A 22,970-nucleotide genomic window follows, 5' to 3' on the forward strand; every position below is an offset into this window, starting at 1 on the left:
CCTCTGGCTTGTGCTTCATGTTTGCATCCATAACTGTACACAGTACACATGCAAAACATGAAAAGGAAATGATTACTTAGTATTGGATGTGTAGAGCCAGTTCAGTGATTTAAATGCCATTTCCTAACCCCTATACTTAGTTCTACTCCTGCATAACCATAGTCTTATAACCCTATAACTAATAACTAACGTGCACCAAAGCAATGTGTTACTATACATTTCATTTAATATTCCACCAGTAAGATACATTTACTTAATAGACAAGCTTCTTTTTTATCCAAATTATACCCTCTGTTGTCAGTGTTTCTTTTTCTGGACATAAACACTGTTTACACGAGGCCTTACCTCTGCCTTACCCTAATTCAAACCCTAAATACCTTGTAGCGGCTGTGGTGAACCTATATGCTTCTGGGTAGCATATGGCCTTGATCAAGCTCTTGGATGGTTGCTGTGGGTTGGTCTTAATAGCTTGTTTCAGCTTGGAAGCAGTTATGCGTCCAGCTCTTTGCCTAAACCAAATCCTGCTTGCACTCTGACTTCGAGTTGCCCTCTCTACAGCCTGGACCTGGGACATGATGAGCTCTTCTAGCTGGAATACCTGGCATATCTCTCCAAGCTCTTTGGGGGTAGCTGCAGAGTCTCTGGTGTTCTGTATTCAAGAACAGTTTTAGGAAGCATACTAGATTTGGGGATGAATTCTTTGTAGTAAGGCTCCCTAGCCATCAGTGCTGCACTCCTTGGACAGTTTTTGCTTAAAGTCTCAAAAAACTAGCATATGTTTCTGACCCTCTCTTCACTCTTGGGCATGAAAGTGATTTCCCAACCTGGTTTTCAGTTGTCCTGCCATCAATAGAACGGTCAAGCTTTTTTTTTTTTGGCTTTAGCAGAGGAGAGTCGATCAGAGCTACTGGAGCAGCAGGAATCTGAAAATAAGTTAACACAAAGAAGATCATTAAGTCCACATTTCTGTGGTCCATAACCATAACATATCTATATGCAGTATAAATCTGGCGTTTATCCTATGGCTGTGAGCAAAACAGGTAAGGCTATCATCACAGGATTGAGATGCCAAACTGTGTTTATGTGGGTCTTTGCTGTCTTAGCTTCTCTTTGTCCAACAGGGAAATTGTGACTGACCACATTGTCACAAGCTACACATGTTAAGGCAGAATATAGAATAGAAATAATTTAATAATCCCCAACATTAGGTATGATGGAATATAATGAAAATCCCCTAAAAGAAGATGAAATGTAGGCTAGATGAAGACAAGCAATCTGCCTGATTAAGTAACCAAAAGGGCACAATATAAACATTAATTTAACATCATAATTTAGCCTACAGTTACAGTGTCCAAAAAATACAGTGTCACCTTACCTTTTTTACATGTGATGGCATCAGCCACTTGCACTGCTCTGTTGTGCAGGAAGCTGTATCGCTTTCTTTCGAAGTGTAAATGTGCTATTTTTGTGTTCTAGTCAAACGGAATTAACTAACTTATGCATTCAATTCAAATGAATAGGGCTAGTGCTATGGTGTAATTGCCCTGAAGTTTATGGCCTTACATTATGCTAGCACCTGCCAAACACAGCGACACATAACTTACACACTTACTACTCTCTCTCTCTCTCTCTCTCTCTCTCCCTCCCTCTCAGTAAGCAGTAACGTTACTCTGACAATGACAACCACGAGGAGAAGTTATCGGGAAAAAAATCACACTGAAGACATGACCAGTCTACTTGGCGGCGGCTAACACTAGCTACGTTTGCAACAACATTTTCACCGGAGGAAGAGGCAAACGCTTAGAAATAATAAACACCAGGCAAAAATGTTGTTACAAGAGCTAGTAGGATAAAAACGTGGGATTATAGCTACTGTGTTTGCAACGTCGGGAGAAAGATTTAATTTCCCCTGTTTCTACAAAATAGCTATAACATTAACAACAGTTAAACAAAAGATCGTTAGATCGTAAAAAAAAAATTCATTACCGTATTTGTCCCAGCCGAATCCATGGTGGTGGTGGTCACGCAAGTCAGGCAAGCACTTCTTCTTTGTTTCATGGCGGGTAACGTACTGTGCTCCAAAACATTGGTGCTGATTGGCCCAAGAGGAGTCCTGTGCGCCAATGAACGCTATCTATCGATCTGCGCTTGATTGCTCTTCCTTCATCCTCCAACTACCCGGATGTCTGTCTCAGTAACTTGAAATTGAATTTGAGAACTGAATCTGAATTGTGAGAAGTGAATGTGAAGATATATAGAGAGTTTAATTTTCAGTGAGGATCAAATTTTATTGGACTTCAGTTCCAAACGAATAAATTCAGTTTCAAATGATACAATTCAGATTCAGTTTTTGAATAAATTCAATTTTAATTAAACAATACAATTTCAAATTATGTGATTCAAATTCAGTTTTTCAATGCAATTATTCAAGTTTAGCCATTCAAATTCAAATATAAATGGTTCAAATTCAGTTTCTGGTGGCACATATTTCAGCCCATAGGTTTTCACCCTCATATCAGAACTAGAACATTAGACCTGTGACTTGTGGCTAAAATGTAGTTTTTAGTTTGTGATAAGGGCAGTGTCATATATTTTAGTGCAAATTGTATTAGTTAATCAATTTAAGATTTTCTAAATAATTTATGTCTTTAATCCATACAATATCATGCTGCTCATTGTGTAAATATTGTCTGGCATGCTTACATTATATCAGGTAAATATCAATGTATTTTTTTTCTGAATAGAAACAGAGTCCAACCTATGCTGTTATTTTAGCTCTTTTTTTCACCCAATTCACACATTTTCAGGTATAGTCAGAGAGTTTGATAACCTTCTTACCACACTTAAAATGGTATCTCATTAGAAATGGATCTCCTTCCACTTTAAACCCAAGGATTTCTGTAGCCATTTTGAAACCACCTCCCCAGCTGCAGATAATGGAACTGAGAGAGCTGCTGATGCACTGTAAAAATTAGCATGGTAAATCTTTTTATTTTATGGTACATATTATCTTTTGCTAAGAGCCCTGTATCATAGGAGAGCTCAACTTGCACATACTGGAGGATCTACAGGGTATTTAATATGTTTACAAGCCTACTACTTTATCTACTTTATTCCACAGATTACCAGCAGAATGCATTATTAACATGAGCTGGGCATTGTGTAGAATTGTATGAGCCTATCATTTTATTTTCAATGGTGTCATTCATTATTCTTAAATCAATATTTCAAAGAAACAATTTAATAAGAGATATCTTGCCTTTTTTAATGAAATATTTTCTAATCACAACACTAATTTACCAAAAATGTATATACGTATATATATATATCTCAAATGTTATTCCACTATTTATCTGAAACTTTCTCTTTTGCATGTTTTCTCTGTAATATTGTCTGTTATGATGAATATTAATTTACTTGTGGTATCTTAAAACAAATGTGTCTATATATATATATATATATATATATATATATATTAGTATACACATATGCTTTATGAGATTGTTCACCCAAAAAATACAATTATGTCACCATTTACTCCTCATGTTGTTCTGAACCGGTATGACTGGATGACTGAAGTTGTTAGTCACTAACATTTTGTCTAACATCGTCTTTTGTTTTTCATGGAAGAATGGGTCATACAGGTTTGAACAAAATAGTTAATTTTTTTTTAATCATCTACTAACTTTATTTTCAATGAAACATGGATAGTAACTTGCCAGCACCAAACTCCAAAAAGGACAAAGAAAGTACAATAAAATGATTTGTGTATGGCTTTAGAAGACTTGGACTACTAATATATTTATTTTATGTTTATTCTTTGCTGCTTCTTTGACATTCTGACAAATACTTCCTCTTGTGTTCCACGAAAAAATAAAAATCTCATGTTTGAAATTAAATGAGGGTGTGTAAATTATGACAGAATTCTTCTTTTTCTGTGACTCATTCCTTTAATAAAGGGCTCCCAAGAAAGAAAGAAACTAAAAGTGTTCCTCATTTGTGGGAGTCAGATAGTTGTAATTGAACCTTAATTTTTATGTATTAAAAGCTGCAGGCTCATTGTTATTGGCCTGCCGTGTCTTCCTGCTCTCCACACTCTGTTCAATTTAGCTGCCGTGTACTGTTCTGCTGTGATCATTCCTGGTTTGTGCGGGGTTGATAAGGGGCGCTGAGGTTCATTACAGTTTGTCTCAGGCAGCACACATCATGTTCACCAGCCTCCACTCTAATCCTCTGCATGCAAATTTCTGGCCATGCGGGTCTCCAGGCAACAGGGACGACTTCTAGACAGAAAGTACTTGCTAGTACTGGATAGCCGAGGAGACTTTATAGGAGACTCTATCCACCTAAACACAAGTCAAGGTGCCCTTAACTCTTATTAAAATTAGTCTTAAAGCTGAAGTGTGTTTATTTATGTTAAATTACTTTCTCCTATCACAGTTTAATATGCAAAGAAAACTACTGTATAAGAAATCCATTCGTAGGCTGATTCAGGGCCATAACTACAATGTATATTAACAAGTCCCCTCCAATATTCAGATATGGCCAAACACATGGACATTGTCTAAGAAAATTATACATAAAACACAAAGTAGAGCGTTTTCACCATCAGATCAGAATTTCTGTATTTAATTCATTCTGAATTTTGTACAGCATCTCCTAAGTCTTCTTTTATAAGATACCATTTTAGTTTGAGCATGTTCTTGTCAGATCTGTTTTCAAAAAGCCACCAGTTAAAGGAGTAGTTCAACTAAAAATGGAAAATGTACTTTTACTCACTCATTTACTCACCCTTTATGTTGTTCAAACCCCACATGCTGTTACTTTTTCTTGGAACATAAATATAGATACTTTAAGCAGCTCTAGTGAGCAGGAGCTGCCAATCTTCATAAAGGACAAATATTATAGTTATTTAAGGTTCAGTATAAAGACATCATAACAGTAGTCCATATGACTTGTGCACTTTATTCCAAACTTTCTGGGGCCATTGACTACTTTTATGGTCTTTTAATTATGATTTGTTTTATTTTCCTCTTTGGATATTGACAGGAGTGGTCAATATTAAGTGTTTTTGTATGTAAAAGAGCATTGTTGGGATTCTGGAAGAAAAGATTGTTTTAAGATTCTATGGGGGAAAACAATGAGGGACAACATGAGGACAGTAATAGTTTTGTGTATTTTCTTTTTGCAAGCCAGCTGATGTCATGTCATTTTACAGATACATCAGTGATTAAAAGATATTCACATTTTATTTGTCTTTGATACAGCACAAAAATAAGAAATAAAAGATGACTGAAATGAGCAGTGCAGACACAGTGTTCGTCTTGTACTCTGTGAATTAAAAAAATAAACAATAATAATTTAAAATAAAACAAATTCAAATTTTGGTCACTTTTGAATTTTTTTAATGCATTTAAAATGTTTCTGTAGAAACTTATTAGGACACCTGTGACCCCCATGTTCAAGACATGGTTATGGCCTTGGGTTGATTCACCTGAAGTCTCTGCGGCACTGTCAAATTATTGCTCTGTATGTTTGAGCATTCTGAAAAGCTTAACATACAGCAATATTAGCTCAAACAATGGCTTGAGTTTGGGTCGGGGCTATATGTTTGTCAACCTGTAGCAGATGGGGGAGTGTCCAAGAAACCTGTTTGAAGCCAGTCAATATTTTGGATTTTGTGTTTGGTGACACTAACGGCACAGAAATTAGCACTTCATCTTAAAAAAAAAATAAAATAAAACAAAATAAATATAAAATAAAATTTGCATTCATTTTCTTGACAACCAAACTGAAGCCATGGGCTTGGAATATCTGTGTACTGTTAGGGTATAAATAGATTTAAATTATATACATTTTTGTTTGTTTTTTTGTAGTCGGACATGTGTGATCAGAGTGCATGTTTGCTGTTAATGATCACCTCTGTTTCAAAATCTGAACTTTTCCTGCACTTGTGAAAGATTTCACAATTAAAGAGGAGACTTCTGCTGAGAAACTGGTGAGGGAGGAGCAAGTTACGAAAGAAACTGAGAACTCTGAGACCCAGAGGCATTGGCTGAAGTTGAAGGACAAGCTGGAGAAAAACTTGTATTAAAGACCCAATGAAATTCCTGTAAATGTAAAGTGCATCATCAATATTTTTGGTCTGTTTTCCTGAAATATACATTTTAAATGTGTAAGCTATATCTGCCTATCTTTTGGAGTACACTAGCACACTAGTACATGACAAAAATGCTGATTGACATGACTATTGGGCGCAAGCTAATTGGCACGCTCACACGTGGCATGTTAAGCCAATCGGTTTACTCTATGTAATCTGGTTGGTTCCTTCAAGTATATTCGAGGCCCCAATTAGCTCACATCTCTCTCTTTGCGTAACATTTAAATAGTTCAGTCTTGTGATAGCAGTTCACTGCAGCTGACTCTGAATCTCACCTCAATCCCCAGTTCTCACCTGTCTAGATCTGCTAAATGGGATTTTAATGCATGTCTAATTGTGCAGCAGCATGTCTTTCATGCTCGATGCAGCATGCTCACATGCTAACTCAGTATGTTTATTTACTAACAGTAGCAAGACGCCATACTTGCTCTGTAGTAGCAGCAATGTAGCAGATCTAGTCCACCAAGACCAGTATCTTATCTACATGTCTTACCTACATAAACATGCCAAACTGTTCTGAGTGTTGTCATGGCTGAAATGGTCTTAAAGCCAAATTTGATTTCCTGTGAAATTTTACGGATAAATAAGAGATGCTGTTAGCTATCTTGTAAAACTTAAGCTGTTATTATATGCATCATATTTTAGCACTGAGACTGAGGAAATGCAAACATTCACATATGGAGAAAAAACACTCTTATAAATTATGTTCTCTGCACAGAGACTTATGCATATAATCAGCAATAAGCAGTTTGAATGATAATACTTTTTTCTAAGAAAGACAGAATTGATCTTTGGAGGACAATATTTACATAGACCATTTTGGAAGGACACATTCAGTGTCTTGGGATTTGCCTTTACATAACAGTCTAATTGCAAGAGTCTAGAATGCGTTGGTTGCATTTAGAGATTTTGGACCTTGGTTTATTCAGACCAAATGGTTTCTGTAGGATAGATGCAGTGTAGTGAATGAAACTGAATGCAGGTGTCTTGAGATGCAGTTTTAAAAGTTCAAGCTCTTTTAACTTGACATGTGTCTTACAAAAGCTGCAATTCTGCTCGAGACTCTGAAAAACTGTGGGACATGGCAACATTTAAAGATGACTGTTTAGTCCATGTTTTTTCAAAAAGAAAAAACCACTGATGGATGCAAAAACGATTCAGTGAGAACAGTCCCTGACTGTAAATGCACAAAAATAATGCTATGTAAAATCAATATGAAAGTGCATTTGAAATACATTTTACTTTTAGATATCATTTAATTAACTTTTTTTTTTTATTTTGACATGTTTTCAAGAGAAACTTGATGGTGAAAAATGTCAGAGAGGACCTTTATTAACTGTGAATGCAATTGATTGTGAAAAGTGGGTGTTCCATTCCAGAATGGAGTCGATTGTGAAAAGTGGATGTTCAATTCCAGAATGGAGTCAGAATAGAGTGCAAGTTTGTAGCCGATTGAGGAGAACTTGTCTTCCCCTGGAGGCTGAGGGTCAAGTTCACCTTCAAGAGCATCTTGACCTATCAAATCAATTTAAATTTGCTACCATTAGTGTAATTAACCAATATTAAATTAATGTGGAAGGTTCAGGCAAGATTTATTAAAGGCTGCATCCCCTACAAATGTAGTCTAAAACAGTGCCTTAGCAGCTGTTTGGCTATTGGTTAACATTATGTTAGATAAGGTCAGCCGAAAATAAGATGTTTTAAAGGCAGAGCAATATAAATTACATTTTGGTTAAAGATTTCCAAAGACAATCAGTTTTTTCTTTGGATTAACCTGCAAGAATAATTGGTCTAATTCAGACCAGGAATAGGTATTGTGAAAGTAAATAGGTTGATTTTGATTTTCATGTTGACTTTAAAGGGGTCATGACATGTTTTTTTTTATTGTATTATTATGTTCCCTTAGGTGCAATTATAGTATTAATATATATTTTTTTAAGAAAAACTTTTAAAATCTAGTGATTTATGACCTTTTCCCACCCTGTTTCTCATCCTCTGATTCAAACAGTCTGTTTTGGGGGCGTTTTCCATTTAAGACTTCAGTGTTAACGCCCACTGTTATGATTGGCTAACCTCAGTGCCTATGTATCAATTATTGACGCCCCCAGCCAGAACAATATGCAAGTAAACTAAGTAAAAACACTGTGATTATTCATAATGAATGAAATTGCGCTTTAAAAAGTAGTTTAAAGTTTAAAATAGATTACTTACAGTTTGCGTCGTCGTTGTTCCCAGAATAGTCGGCATGGACTTATCTTTGAGCAAACGTTTTCTGGCAAAGCCAGCATCATATTGAGATTTGTTCTCAAAACAGTCATCCTTAAAATGACTGGGACGTCCGCAAAAAATAAACTGCATCCATTTTTCCCTGACGTCTGGATCTTTCGGCAGCTTATTCAGAGGTTTTGTTTGACCACAGCCAGGAACAGCACATCTGTGTGGCATCGAAATTTTCCTGTGCACAAGTAGTCTCTGTCAGAGCTCGCTGTCCATCGACTGAACACTTGTGAGGCGCACGGCGATACTGAAATGAGCGTAGTTGTCTTGCGCTTAAAGCGTAGTTATCTTGTGCTGGAGGCGGTCATATGCAAACGCTGTTACGTCACTTCTAACCGACACGTCACTTCTAACCATGAATCCAGAACGAGCTGTATTTTGAGCTTGATTAAATAAATGATTCGTTTAGAATGGGGAGGACGTCTTAAAATATTAAACTTGCAGGACGTTTTAATGATACAAAGACCTCTTATATACCAAAAGATCAAGGCAAATTTGGTTTCTCATGTCATGACCCCTTTAAGCATCCTTTAATCAGACAAAACAAATTTTACTCAGACAAAACAAAAAGGATTGTTTTGATGTCAAGAGTTTAGTCTAAGGCTATGCCTACATTAATACAGATACATTTGAAAACTGCATTTTCGTTTTCGAAACGCTCTCTGTACATACTGACGTTTTCCGAAAGTTTCTCGTCCATACTGAAATGGAGGAAAACGCTTAAGTCCCCTTACTGCGCATGTAAAAAATTGCCATTGCATGTGTGGTATGAAAAGCAATTGTCCACATGTTCCATTGCCGGACAACAATTCAGAGTAAACTTCCCATTGCCTTTGAAGGAATCCAGTGTGAAGTAACATTTATCTTTAACGATGCTATAAAAAGTGAATATAAGGCACAACATCGTATGACTGTCATCTTGATTATTTTGGTAGAATGGATCACTTGACTGCGTCATATGTCAACAAATACAATATTGTTTCAGATATATCCATTTTTCCAGTCCACTATAAAACGTGAAGACGGCGTTTTCATATTTTTTACTTGGTAGAGTGTTTTAAAAAGTTCAGTTGTTACTGACAAAAATGCTGTCACAGTGTGGACGGAAGGCCAAAATGTATAGAAAAAGATGCATTTTTAAATGAAAAAGTATTAATGTGGACGTGGCCTGAATAGTTGGAGGATTAATAGTGATTGTGTAGTGATCCTTGACCTCACTGTCATACTGTGGTAACATACAGAATCGAGAGCAATAATTAATCTTAAAACCTTAAGTAATAATATGTAATCTTATAACCTTGCTCTGTTTTCATTTGAAAGAGTGCTACTCCTGTGGTTTGTGCCTGACCGATGATGTGTATTTACTTATGAACAAGTCATACACTATTTAATTACGTTGCCTTAAATTCAATCAAAAGGCACTCACACTTGACATTTAATCACTTGTTTTAAATGTTGCTAAGTGGAAACTATTTGGTTAAAATTGATTTTCTCAAGTAAGGCGAGACCAATCCAAATATTTTCTACCTATTAAGCATGGTAGACACAGTCATATTGAGAAATGCATGGAAATGGCTGCATTCCTATAGGTTACCAAATTCTTCAAAGTATGTCGAAAACAACACAAGTCTTAAAAGGATAGGTCACCCAAAAATTTAAATTTTGTCACCATGTTGTTCATAACCTGTATGACATGTCTCTTTCCCATGAAACAAAAAAGGAGGTTTTAGACAGAATGGTAGAACACCATTCAATTTCAAATAATGGAAAAAAGGAGGCAATTAAAGTGAACGGTAACTCAAGCTAACATTTTGTTTAATGTCTCTGTGAAAGTTCTAAGTTCATGGGCAAGAGAGTCAAGAGACAGCAAACAGTTGAGGCAAGTATTTATTTCCTCCACACAGTAAGGTCAACAGAAAAATGGCTCTCAGTGGCCAACACTCCACTGCACCAGTCCCTTTGCCACTCTCTCTCCCACTCTGACACTCTGGTGTGCCTTATCAGGTCTTCCTCTGCCATCACTATAATGAGAGACAGGTGTTAGAGTAATTACAGACCAGGTGACAAGCCTTACCGCTTTCCCTCTCCCGCAGACAGACACATGACCATGCCCCCATGCTACATACCCCCACCTCTGACTCTGGTCGGGGCAACATCTGGCCTGCCTACCCCCACCCCCCCATTACTGGAGAGAAAGGCAGCCACAACAATCTGCACCCCCAGTCTGTGGATCACCTCCACAGGGTAGAAGAGCCAGATACCATCGGGTGATCCACACGTTAGTATCCTTCATGTGGTGGAGCCACTGCAGAGGAGCGTGATCTGAACAGAGGGTGAATGCCCGCCCCAGCAGGTAGTAGCGGATGGTAAGAACAGCCCAATTAATCACAAGACACTCTTTCTCATTGGTACTGTGATTTGTCTCCCTGAAGGAGAGCTTGCGACTAATAAACAGCACCGGCCATTCCTACTCTCCCAGCTCCTACAAGAGCATCGTCCATCTGTCCCCTATCAGATGCACCCGTCTGCAAAATAAAGGAGAGAGAGAAGTCAGGTGCATGTAACAGTGACCCCACACAAAGTGCAGACTTTACCTTAAGGAAAGCCTGTTGGCATTACTCTGTCCACTGGGCTGGATCGGTTGCCCCCTTTTTAGTAAGGTTAGTCAGCAGGCTGGTGAAATCAGAATAACTAGGCACAAACCTCCTGTAATAGCAAGCCATCCAGCCCCAGAAACTGCCTTACCTCCTTTTTGGTCTTGGGCATTGGTCAAGCTGCAATCACTGCAGTTTTATTTACCTCTGGTGGCACCTGACCATGACCCATTTGGTATCCCAGATAACTAATTTCCACTCGCCCAATTGCACACTTCTTCGGGTTGGCCGTGAGTCCCATCGCTCACAGGACAGCCCTCTGATTTTGCAAATGCCGCCACCAGTCATTATTATAAATTATGATATTGTCTAGATATGTAGTAGCATATGCCATTTGCAGTCTAAGGATCTTGTCCATGAGGCACTGAAACATGACCGGGGATCCTAACAAACTGAATGGAAACGTCACAAATTGTTGTAATCCAGTTTGGAAAAAGCCGTTATTTTTGGGACATTGGAGTTGAAGGTACAGTGTCTGCCAATAACCCTTTGTTAAGTCCAGCATTGAGTAAAATTGAGGCCCGCCCAACCGTTCAATTAACTTGTCAATTCTCTGCATTGGATAAGCATAAAATGTGGACACCACATTCACTTTCCGGTAGTCAACACATAACCGGACTGAGCCATCACTCTTCGGTACCAGAACTACCGTGCTGGCCCAATCGCTGTGTGACTCTTGTATTATGCCCATTTCAAGCATTACCTCCAATTCTTCCTGAACAATCTTTTCCAGGTGAATATCCGTAAAGCCGCGGGTCCAGACGGCATTCCAGGCCACATCATCAGAGCGTGCGCGAACCAACTGGCTGGTGTTTATATGGATATTTTCAACCTTTCCCTCTCTTTGTCTGTATTCCCCACATGCTTTAAAATATCCACCATTGTGCCTGTACCAAAGCGATCCAAAATCACTTGCTTAAATGACTGGCGTCCTGTTGGTCTGACCCTCATCATCAGCAAATGCTTTGAGAGACTAATCAGAGATTACATCTGTTCTGTGCTACCTAACTCACTGGACTCACTGCAGTTTGCTTACTGTAACAACCGCTCCACTGATGATGCAATTGCATCTATACTAAACACTGCTCTCTCCCACCTGGAAAAAAGGAACACATATGTAAGAATTAGGACTGCCCCCTGATAGTCGACCAAACGTTAGTCGATGAGAGGAGTTTTGGTCGACCAAGTTTTGATTAGTCGGTTGGTTGCAGGAAGAAAAAACTCCACAGGAAACCGACGAGGTATTACCGCTGGTTGGTCACTAGGTGGTACTGGATAATTTTCGTTTAGCAGGGTTAGGGTGAAGCCTACAAAGCAAGACAGTTTGATTTCAAACTTTGAACTTATTTTAACAAAAAAATCTAATGAAACAGAAATTTATTTAAAATGTGTGTTGTTCAACTATTTGAAAGATGGTTTTACAACAGTTGTCAACATCTGGCAAAGAAGCTACTTCATCTGTGCATTCTATACCGGTCGGGTATTTCGTTATCTGGGAAATACATCGTGTGTGAAGAAATTATTTTTGTTCCTTCCTTCATTTATTTATATATATATATATATATATATATACTGTATAGTGTGTATATATAATAAATAGCCACCTTTCCATGTACCGTCACATGCAGGTGGAAAATTACTTACACAAATTAAGACATAAAATTATAAATGTAAAAACAATAATTAAATTGATTGAAAATAATCACTGAAATATAAACCATGGTGAATGTGTTTTTGTATTATTTTATATATTTTGTATTATTTTACAGGCTGCAGAGTTGCGTTCACAGTGAAATGCGCTGTGGAAATAAAGCTAAATGAACTCAAAGCACCTCCTGAGATGAGACGTATGAGGTTATTTGCAGCACTCATAAACTATACTGTTCTTGCAAAATAAATACATATTGGAAGACAGAACAAAGAGTGAGAACCTTTCACATACTTGTCTCTGAATCAGCGCGTCATACACGTATATAGATGGCTTTATTGTCATCTGTTCTTAATAATATAATAAAGTGTTTCTTAAAGCACGTGTCTGTGTGTCTACGGGCAAATTATTGTAATATTAATTTGATAATAATAATAGTATAATGATAATAATAATTTAATAGATTAATGGGAAATCGAGCCAAATATCGCCTTGACATCGTCAAAGGCATCAGCTATTGGCGATCACTCTGACCATCGTCTATCCCCGAGATCGTCATCTGTCGGCACAACACTAATATGCATTTCTCTCTATAAATTAACAGACAGTCAATGTTCAGACAGTCTTTTTGCTTGTTTATCTGACACATTCAGGATCATTACTGCTTTTGCCGGTGTTGCTGCAGCTTGCTTTGAGCGTGCACTTGTAAATGTACATTATTACAATTTAGTATTTCTCTGTAATGTAGTACAGTTGTTACTTATAACATACTTTCTCAGACATGGAACTCAAACCATTTTATGATGCCCCCTAAAATATAAGTAATTAAATTAACATAATAAACGTGCAACTAGTCGACTATTGGCTTAAATTAACAACTTCTAGTCGACTAGTAAAATCTTTGGTCGATGTGCAGCTGGAACCTGGACTTCCTTTCAAGTAGACGCCAGGTGGTTAGAATCAGCAGCAACATCTCATCACAGACCATCAACAATGGAGCCCCACAGGGCTATGTTCTCAGCCCAGTCCTGTATTCCTTGTACACACATAACTGTGTGGCAACACATAGCTCCAATGCCATCATTAAGTTTGCTGATGATATGACAGTGGTAGGTTACTGACAATGATGAAACAGCCTACAGAGGGGAGGTGCACACTTTTACACGCTGGTGTCAGGAGCAAAACCACTCCCTCAACGTCAGCAAAACCAAGGAGCTTGTGGTGGACTTCAGGAGAAGAGACAGAGAACACAGCCCCATCACCATCAATGAAGCACCGGTGGAGAGAGTCAGCAGCTTCAAGTTCCTCGGTGTCCACATCACTGAGGAACTCACATGGTCCATCCACACTGAGGATATTGTGAAGAAGGCTCAACAGTGCCTCTTTTTCCTGAGATTGCTGAGGAAGTTTGGCATGAACCACCACATACTTAAACGGTTCTACACCAGCACTGTAGAGAGCGTCCTGACTGGCTGCATAACTGCCTGGTACAGCAACAGCACTTCCCTCTACCGCAAAACCCTGCAAAGGGTGGTGCGAACTGACAGACACATCATCGTAGGTGAGCTTCCCTCCCTCCAGGACAAATATACCAGGCGGTGTGTGAAAAAAGCTTGGAGGATCATCAAAGACTCAGGCCACCCGAGCCATGTGCTGCTCTCACTGCTACCATCAGATAGGCGGTATCGCAGCATCAGGACTCGCACAGGCCGATTTCATGAAATCTTCTTCCCCTAAGCAATCAGACTTTTGAACTCTTGATCTCTTACGATCAATATACATCAGCAATGCACTTTATTAATCGTACACTGGACTGTCATAAATTATATTCTCTCTTAACAACACACTGGCAACTGACTATCAACCGACAGCCTGAATGCTAATACAGCATATACAATATACTGTACATCTAATATATATTATTTGTATTGTATACTGTGTATTCTATATTGTGTGTATTGTATACTGTACATTGTATATTATTATTTGTATATTTTGTTGTGTGTAATTATGTGTATGAGATATGTGTAACAAACTGGCTATTGAGATGGTATTAGGATCCATGTGCAGGATATTTATTAAAAGAAACACAAGCAAACAATCCAAAACAGCAGGCAGAGAGACATAGTCATAAAGCAGGCATAAAAATCCAATAAACCAAATAGACAGTCCAACCAGTCAAACAAAATGAAAGGTTATCCAAAAAGCTGTAAATCCAGAAAAAGAGGCAATGATCATAACATGAAACAATAAACTATGGCAAAGGAAAAGCGCTCGGTAAGGCAGGGTAAACTGGCAATACTTTGCACAGAACAATGGGACTGCATGGCTATGTATATATATATATATATATATATATATATATATATATATATATATATATATATATATATATATATATATATGTATATGCATATGTATATGCATATGTGGTAAACAGGAAATGAGCAGTGAAGAAATGGGTGGATATAAGTATTTGGGAGAGGGCTCCCTCTGGTGGTTGGTAGGATGGGTAACAACCTGAGATGTTACAATATGTACATTTTGTTGTGTAAATCTGATGTTTATTGTGAATTGGTATATGTCTCATCCCTGAGACTTTCACCCACTGTTGGACGTGTGAATATGTTTGAGTGACAATAAAGGTATTTGATTTGATAGTGAGCCACCTGGAAGAGTGATTCCCAACGGCTCTTTGGTATTAATAGCTGAGTTGTATTCTCTTTGGTCTAGGTGTCCTGCGTCAATCAATACAACTGCTCTTTAATAATAGAAAAGTATGGATATGTGAGTGCAACATTAGGCTGGAGCTGATGACCATCAATGACATTTTCTTGGTCAAAGGTGTGCATGAAGGACTTGTCACACGACTTCTCCAGAGGGAAATCCCCCTCAGGGAAGCCCCTGAGTACGGAAGTTCCCTTGTCTGCATCATCATGATGCATGGCCGACATCGACGGCACACATTACCCTCAATACATTTCTAAAACCAGGCCAACTGGTTCCCAGAATTAGTGAATGGGTGAGGCGGGAATTAACCTCACCTTTGACTCTATGCCTTTTTCCCCTGAATCGTATCTCTATGGTAACCAACGGATACTTGTGAATGTTACCATGCACACACCTCACCCAAACCTGTTTATTCTTACCCAATGCCCTGCCTTGCAACAAGTGTTGGTGGATAGAGGTTTGGGAACATCCCAAATCCAACAAAGCTTGAGGTGTATCCCCTTTTACTCTTATCCGATACTCACCCAACCAACCGGGAGCCAGAATTGGATAGGACTGGGAGGGACGGGGGATTCACAGGGGCTGGAGAGAGAGCAGAGAGAGAAGAGGGAGAAGAAAAAAAACACTATCGCTGCCTCCTGCTTCAGTTCCATCAGATTGACAACAACCACGGTGCCACCTGGCCTCCTTTAGATGTTGGTAGTTAAAGAGGCTGGTGGCAGGAAGTTGTTGTGCTGCCAGCTGCGCCTTCTCAGAGAGTAGGGGCCATAAGCATGTCGCCCACTTTTTGCGGTCTTCTCAAATAAGTCTAGGAAGGTCTCCGGGTCATCATCCGGCCCCATCTTCATCAGGGCCATGGTGGGGTTGGCTCCGGGGATGTCGCAGCGCCAGCCCCCTCTGTGGCAATCAGGCTCCGGCGCACCTGCCGGTCCTCTGCATCTGCCTGAATCAGGACTTGGAAATGCTGTTCCAGCTCCAGCTGTACCTACATGAGGGCTTGATGCTGATTTTGCTGGATGCTGGTGAGGGTCTTGAAGACTTTCCCCAGCGGTATGGTTCTCCTCCAAAGCCGGGTTTTCGGCACCACTGTGAAATATCTAAGTTCATGAGCAATGGAGGAGTCAGGAAATAGCGAACAGTTCAGTTGAGCATTTATTTCCTCCACATTATTTATTTCCCTTTTTTCCTCCTTTATTTCCCTCCTGGTCAACAGGAAAACTGTTCTCAGTGGCCAACTCAAACAGGGCTCATAGAACTATATAAATGCAGTCTCTGGATATCACTGCCAGTCATTCAACAGCAGTTCCTTTGCCACACTCTCTCCCACTCTGATGCTTTGACGTGCCTTATCAGGTCTCCCTCTGCCATCACTATAATGAGAGACAGGTGTTAGAGTAATTAAAGCCCTGGTGATGAACCTTACTACTTTCCCTCTCCTGCATACAGACACATGACCACGCCCCCATGCCACAGACTCCTTTTGAAACTAATATTTTTATACATTTTTCATATTTCAGGTTTAAAAACACAAGGGTGAGAAAATATCATTTTGAGATAGAAGTTGCTTGAGTTAGCTGTTTAACGAAGCAGTTTCACGTTCTGCTCTCTACATAGAATAGAATCCTTTATTTTGGTCACACATTATACACACAGTTTTTTGCACATATACAGTGTGAAATGTATTAGTTTTCACATATCCCAGCTAAGCTGGGGTCAGATTGCAGGGTCAGCCATGATACGGCACCCCTGGAGCAGATAGGGTTAAGGGCCCAACAGTGCCATCTTGGTGGTGCTGGGGCTTGAACCCCCGACTTTCTGGTCAGTAACCCTGAGCCTCAACCACTGAGCCACCACTGCCCCATATATATACAACTGATAAATGGATGGATGAGTGCAGAGAGTGCACGGTGTGTATTCACAGCCGTAGGATTTGCTTAAATGTTTTAAAGCACCCTCACACTCACTAGCCAAGCCATATGCGTAGGCGACAGCTGGTAAATGAGTTGCAGAGCTATTTTATGCATGAGAACAAAGTGGGAGGATATTTCATTTATATCCACTCTTGACCTTCAATGCTATCTGATTGTTAAGCTTTTTTACTATGAACCCTTTAACATCTAATCAAGCCACTCTCAACCTTGACACATTGAAACAAGAGCCTGTTGACTGGACTATTAAGTGCTTTTTAGTGCTGCTCTTTTGATGCACTGATATGTCTGCTGTACTGTAGATTCACCACCTGAAGATTTGTATGTTAACATTGTGGGTATATTGTGAGAGTCAACATTATACATTGGGTTTATTTTACTTTTTTTGTTTAAATCAGAAGTGTGTACTTTTTTCTGTTAAAGTACCTTATCTTTCCCAAGCTTAATGTGGAGACAAGAGAGACAAATATCAGTATGGCATTTGTTGGTTGATTTCACAAAAATTTAAATAAAAAATAAATAAACTGTGACTGCAGTGTGATGCAACCAGATAGTTCTGATTTGAAAATACATATTTAAAAAAAAAATATATATATATATATCAATTTAAAATAAATATATTTTTGCAGCTTTGTTCTGCAAATCTCCCGAAAATAATCACACAAATAAATATTACCAAAATTTGCATTCAAGTCTTTAAATAAATTGATTGAGAGAGAAAACATGTTAATCATTGTTTTGAGTAATGGAGGCTATACAATGCTTGAAATTGCCAAAAAAAAAAAAGATTTCACACAAAGGTGTACACTGCAGTCTTCAAAGACAAAGAACAACTGGCAGAAACTAACAAGGACAGAAATATATATGGAAGGCCCAGATGTACAACTAAACAAGAGGATAAGTATATCAGTATCTCTAGTTTGAGAAATAGATGCCTCACATGTCTTCAGCTGACAGCTTCATTGAATTCTACCTGCTCAACACCAGTTTCATGTACAACAGTAAAGAGAAGACTCAGGAGTGTAGGCCTTATTGGAAGAATTGTAAAGAAACAAAAAATAAAAGGTTAGAGTGGGCAAAGAAACGCAGGCATTGGACAACAGATAATTGGAACAGAGTGTTATGGATCTTAGCCCCATTGAGCTTTTGTGGGATAAACTAGACTGTAAGTTGCATGAGAAGTGCCCAACAAGACAGCCACATCTATAGCAAGTGGTACAGGATGTGTGGAGTGAAATGTCACCTGAGAATCTGGATAAACTGACAGCTAGAATTGCACCTGGAGGATTTTTTGGTTCGAACTCTTTGAAGTAGTTGAAGATCAGAATGTTTTTTTTCAAATTGTAATAGTCAATTTTCACATTATTAATGTCTTGACTATACACTGTGATCAGCTGAATGCCACTTTCATACCAATTTCTTCCCATAAGAGCAAAATCTGTACATTATTCCAAACTTTTGGTTGCCAGTGTACATATTTATCAATGTACTGTATATTATACACAGTGAACAGGGGGACTCTCCTCAACCACCACCAGTGTGCAGCATCCACCTGGATGATGCAGTAGCAGTCATAGTGCGTCAGTATGCTCACCACACACCAGGTATTGGTGGAAAGGAGAGAGTAGAGTTATAGAGACAATTAATGTATGGGCATGATTAGGAAGCCATGATTGATAAGGGCCAATGAGGTAAATTTGGCCAGGACACCAGGGCCACAATCAATGGGATATTTAATGACCACAGAATAAGGACTTTCAGTTTATTATGTCTTTGGAGAGTCCTCATAAGTATAGCCAAACCAACACGTGTGTGTGTGTGTGTGTGTGTGTGTGTGTGTGTGTGTGTGTGTGTGTGTGTGTGTGTGTGTGTGTGTGTGTGTGTGTGTGCAGATGTATATACATTGATCAGTCACAACATTAAAATCACTGACAGGTGAATAACATGTATTATCTTGTTACAATGGCACCTGTCAAGGGGTGAGACATATTAGAAAGCAAGTGAACAGTCAGTTCTTGAATTTCATGTGTTGGAAGCAAGAAAAATGGGCAAGCGAAAGGATCTGAGCGACTTTGACAAGGGCCAAATTGTGATAGCTAGATGACTGGGTCAGAGCATCTCCAAAACAACAGGTCTTGTGGGGTGTTCCCAGTATGCAGTGGTTAGTACCTAACAAAAGTGCTCAAAGGAAGGACAATGGGTGAACCGGCGACAAAGAAGAGCTACTGTAGCACAAACTGCTGTAAAACTTAAAGCTGACCGTGATAGAAAGGTGTCAGAACACACAGTGCATCAAAGCTTGCTGTGTATGAGGCTGCGCAGCCGCAGGCTGGTCAAAGTGCCAAGCTGACCCTGGTCCACCACAGAAAGTGCCTACAATGGGCACGTGTCAGGACTGGACCATGGAGCAATGGAAGAAGGTGGCCTGGTCTGATAAATCATGTTTCTTTTAGGCTATGTGGACGGCCGGTTGTGCATGCGTTGTTTACCTTTGGAAGAGATGGCAGCAGGATGCACCATGAGAAGAAGGCAGGCCGTATGTGTGTGTGTGTATGTGTGTATGTGTGTATGTGTGTGTGTATGTGTGTGTATATATATATATATATATATATATATATATATATATATATATATATATATATATATATATATTGAACGGTAGTGTGTGTGTGTATATATATATATATATATATATACACACTACCGTTCAAAAATTTGTGGGCACTTGCCTGAAATGTTTCTCGTGATCTTAAAAACCTTTTGATCTTAAGGTGTATGCTTAAATGTTTGAAATAATTTTTATAGACAAAAATATAAATGTGCCAACATACTAATTTATTGAAATACAATTTAAAAAAAAAAAATTTTTGGACCGAATAATTAAGAAAAGCAGCCACTAATGCCCAGCATATAGATGGGAAATCCTTCAATATTGTTTAAAAAGCATCCTAGGGTGATACCTCAAGAAGTTGGTTGAGAAAATGCCAAGAGTACATTTCTGTAAAAGTGTGGCCACTTTGAAGATGCAAAAAAATAAAACATAGTTTTGATTTATTTTAGATTTTTTTAGTCACAACATAATGCCCCTGTTTCCATTTCTATTATTCCACAGTTGTGATGACTGCGCTATTATTCTAAAATGTGAAAAAAAAATCTCATTGAAATTATGACATTACACTATCCCTCACTCCCCCTAAATAATATCAGACCATAACTCATTACTTTGAAGTACTGTGTACAGTGAGGGATAGTGTAATGTCATAATCTCAATGAAATAAAGAGAAGAATACATTTGTGTTAAGAACATTACAATGATCTTATCTGAATAATTTCAAACTGGTAATGTTGCTGTTTTCAAAACCAATAGCAGATACAATTGTCAAAATTTTTTTGCTTTGTCTGAAAAAACATTATTCTGTTTCTTTGAAAAATAATGCTACTTCTCAACTCAGACTTTCTTTCATGGATGACCAGAACACCATGCTGACCCTCTTATATTTTTTTTACTGTGCCATATGCTGGTACTTTGTCAAAGGGCCCTGTCGTGGGGACCGGTCACAGTTCACATCTAACCTTTATCAAGATTAGTCTCTCTGTGACCTATGCTGGATGATGGACTTTCCCTAGTCTCTGAAATACCAGCACTGTCTGTGGCATTATTCAGGTGAATGACAGCCCCTATTCCCCCGGAGAGACTCACAGGCCGGCTGTGTTGACGGAACTCAACAGTGGTCTGATGACATTCCACAATGTGATGATGATGCCTGTGTTACAGCATCAGCATTTTATGATTTTAACTTTTTTTTCCCTCTCCTTTACAACCCCTTTATCTGTACACATCCTCACAGGGTTTGATATTTGACCCGAGGCAATTCATTATTTGCTGTTGCGTTCTAACCTTGAATTACTAGTTAAAATAGGGAGGGATAATGCTGTCTAATAACACATGGTCTGATTTTATCTATGTCAACATTGCTCCTTTCCATACAATGAAAGTGAATAGAGACTGGGACTATCAATCTCTAAAAATAAAGCATTTACAAATAAATAAAAAAACAGCACATAAGTACCAGTAGTCCATGTCACTTGAATGCTATATTCCAAGTCTTTTACAGTCATAGGATAGCTAGGAACAAACCAAAATTAAATTTTATGAATATCATGGCTCTCAAATCTCATTCATACTGTTCTGCAAATCTCCCGAAAATAATCACACAAATAAATATTACCAAAACTTGCAATCAAGTCTAAATGAATTGATTTAGAGAGAAAACATGTTAATCATTGTTTTGAGGAATGGAGGCTATACAATGCTTGAAATTGCCATAAAACTGAAGATTTCATACAAAGGTGTACACTGCAGTCTTCAAAGACAAAGAACTACTGGCTCTAACAAGGACAGAAATATATATGGAAAGCCCAGATGTACAACTAAACAAGAGGATAAGTACATCATAGTTTCTAGTTTGGGAAATAGATGCCTCAGATGTCTTCAGCTGACAACTTCATTGAATTCTACCCGCTCAACACCAGTTTCATGTATAACAGTAAAGAGAAGACTCAGGAGTGCAGGTTTTATTGGAAGTATTGTAAAGAAAAAGCCACTTTGGAACAGAAAAACAAAAATAAAAGGTTAGAGTGGGCAAAGAAACACAAGCATTGGACAACAGATAATTGGAAAAGAGTGTTATGGATCTAGTCATACGATAGCTAGGAACAGACTGAAATTTAATTTACTGAAAATCATAGCTCTCAAATCTCATTCATACTTAATTATATTAGAACTTGCCATGATGCAAGATGCAAATCCTGGTAATTATGTATTTTATTGTATGGAAAGAGAGCAGCATAAACATTCTGCTAAACATCATATGTTGTGTTCCACAGAATATAGCTAGAATTTCATTTTTGGAAGCACTTTTCCTTTAAAATGAAAACATTTTCAGCTAAACCATGCCCATTGGGTTTTATTTCTCACATTTCACTTCTTCTACATGATTGTTAGGCAGCAAGGTTTGCTGATGCATCACGTGTATAGGGAACAATCAGTTGTTGAAGAAAGGCTCTGCCATAACTCAGTGGAATATTTTGGGTGCCATAATTTGAGCGTAATGAATTATGCATTTGTGCTTGTGTAATGAATGTAAAAAGAGTTGCCCTATCATTCATAATCTAGAGGGATGGGGAAATGTGAGCGCCTGGCTCAGGCACTTACTGGCGTTTCCAAAGGGTTGGGTGATACTCGAGCCGTGGGGGCCAGAGATAGAGATAGGGCCCCTTCCGTTACAAGCACAGATTACGGATCCAAATATAACACCTCGGACACTGATAATGCTGCCTCTAATGCATGCAAAAAGTGAAATGGTGACTCAAACAGACAGGTTATAGATGGTTCTGGTGCCATGGTGATGGAAAGCCATATCTCATGAGATTGTTAATGGGTGGTTTATATCACATAGATTCTAATTTATTTGACATAAGATTGAGAACGAGATGGAGATCTGGGTGTGTGTTTGTATGGGAACTGTCACAATCAGGTAAATCTATAATATCATGATGTAGCTTTCTAGTCA

General features: G+C 38.5%; 1 protein-coding gene across 1 annotated transcript in view; it reads left to right on the plus strand.

The window, feature by feature from the left end:
• LOC127653773 (contactin-4-like) overlaps nt 1-22,970 on the plus strand; it is a 133,749-nt gene that overhangs the window by 38,435 nt on the left and 72,344 nt on the right. The window lies entirely within an intron of this gene.

This window comes from Xyrauchen texanus, chromosome 13 (genome assembly GCF_025860055.1).
Source record: "Xyrauchen texanus isolate HMW12.3.18 chromosome 13, RBS_HiC_50CHRs, whole genome shotgun sequence".
NCBI classification, from domain to species: domain Eukaryota; kingdom Metazoa; phylum Chordata; class Actinopteri; order Cypriniformes; family Catostomidae; genus Xyrauchen; species Xyrauchen texanus.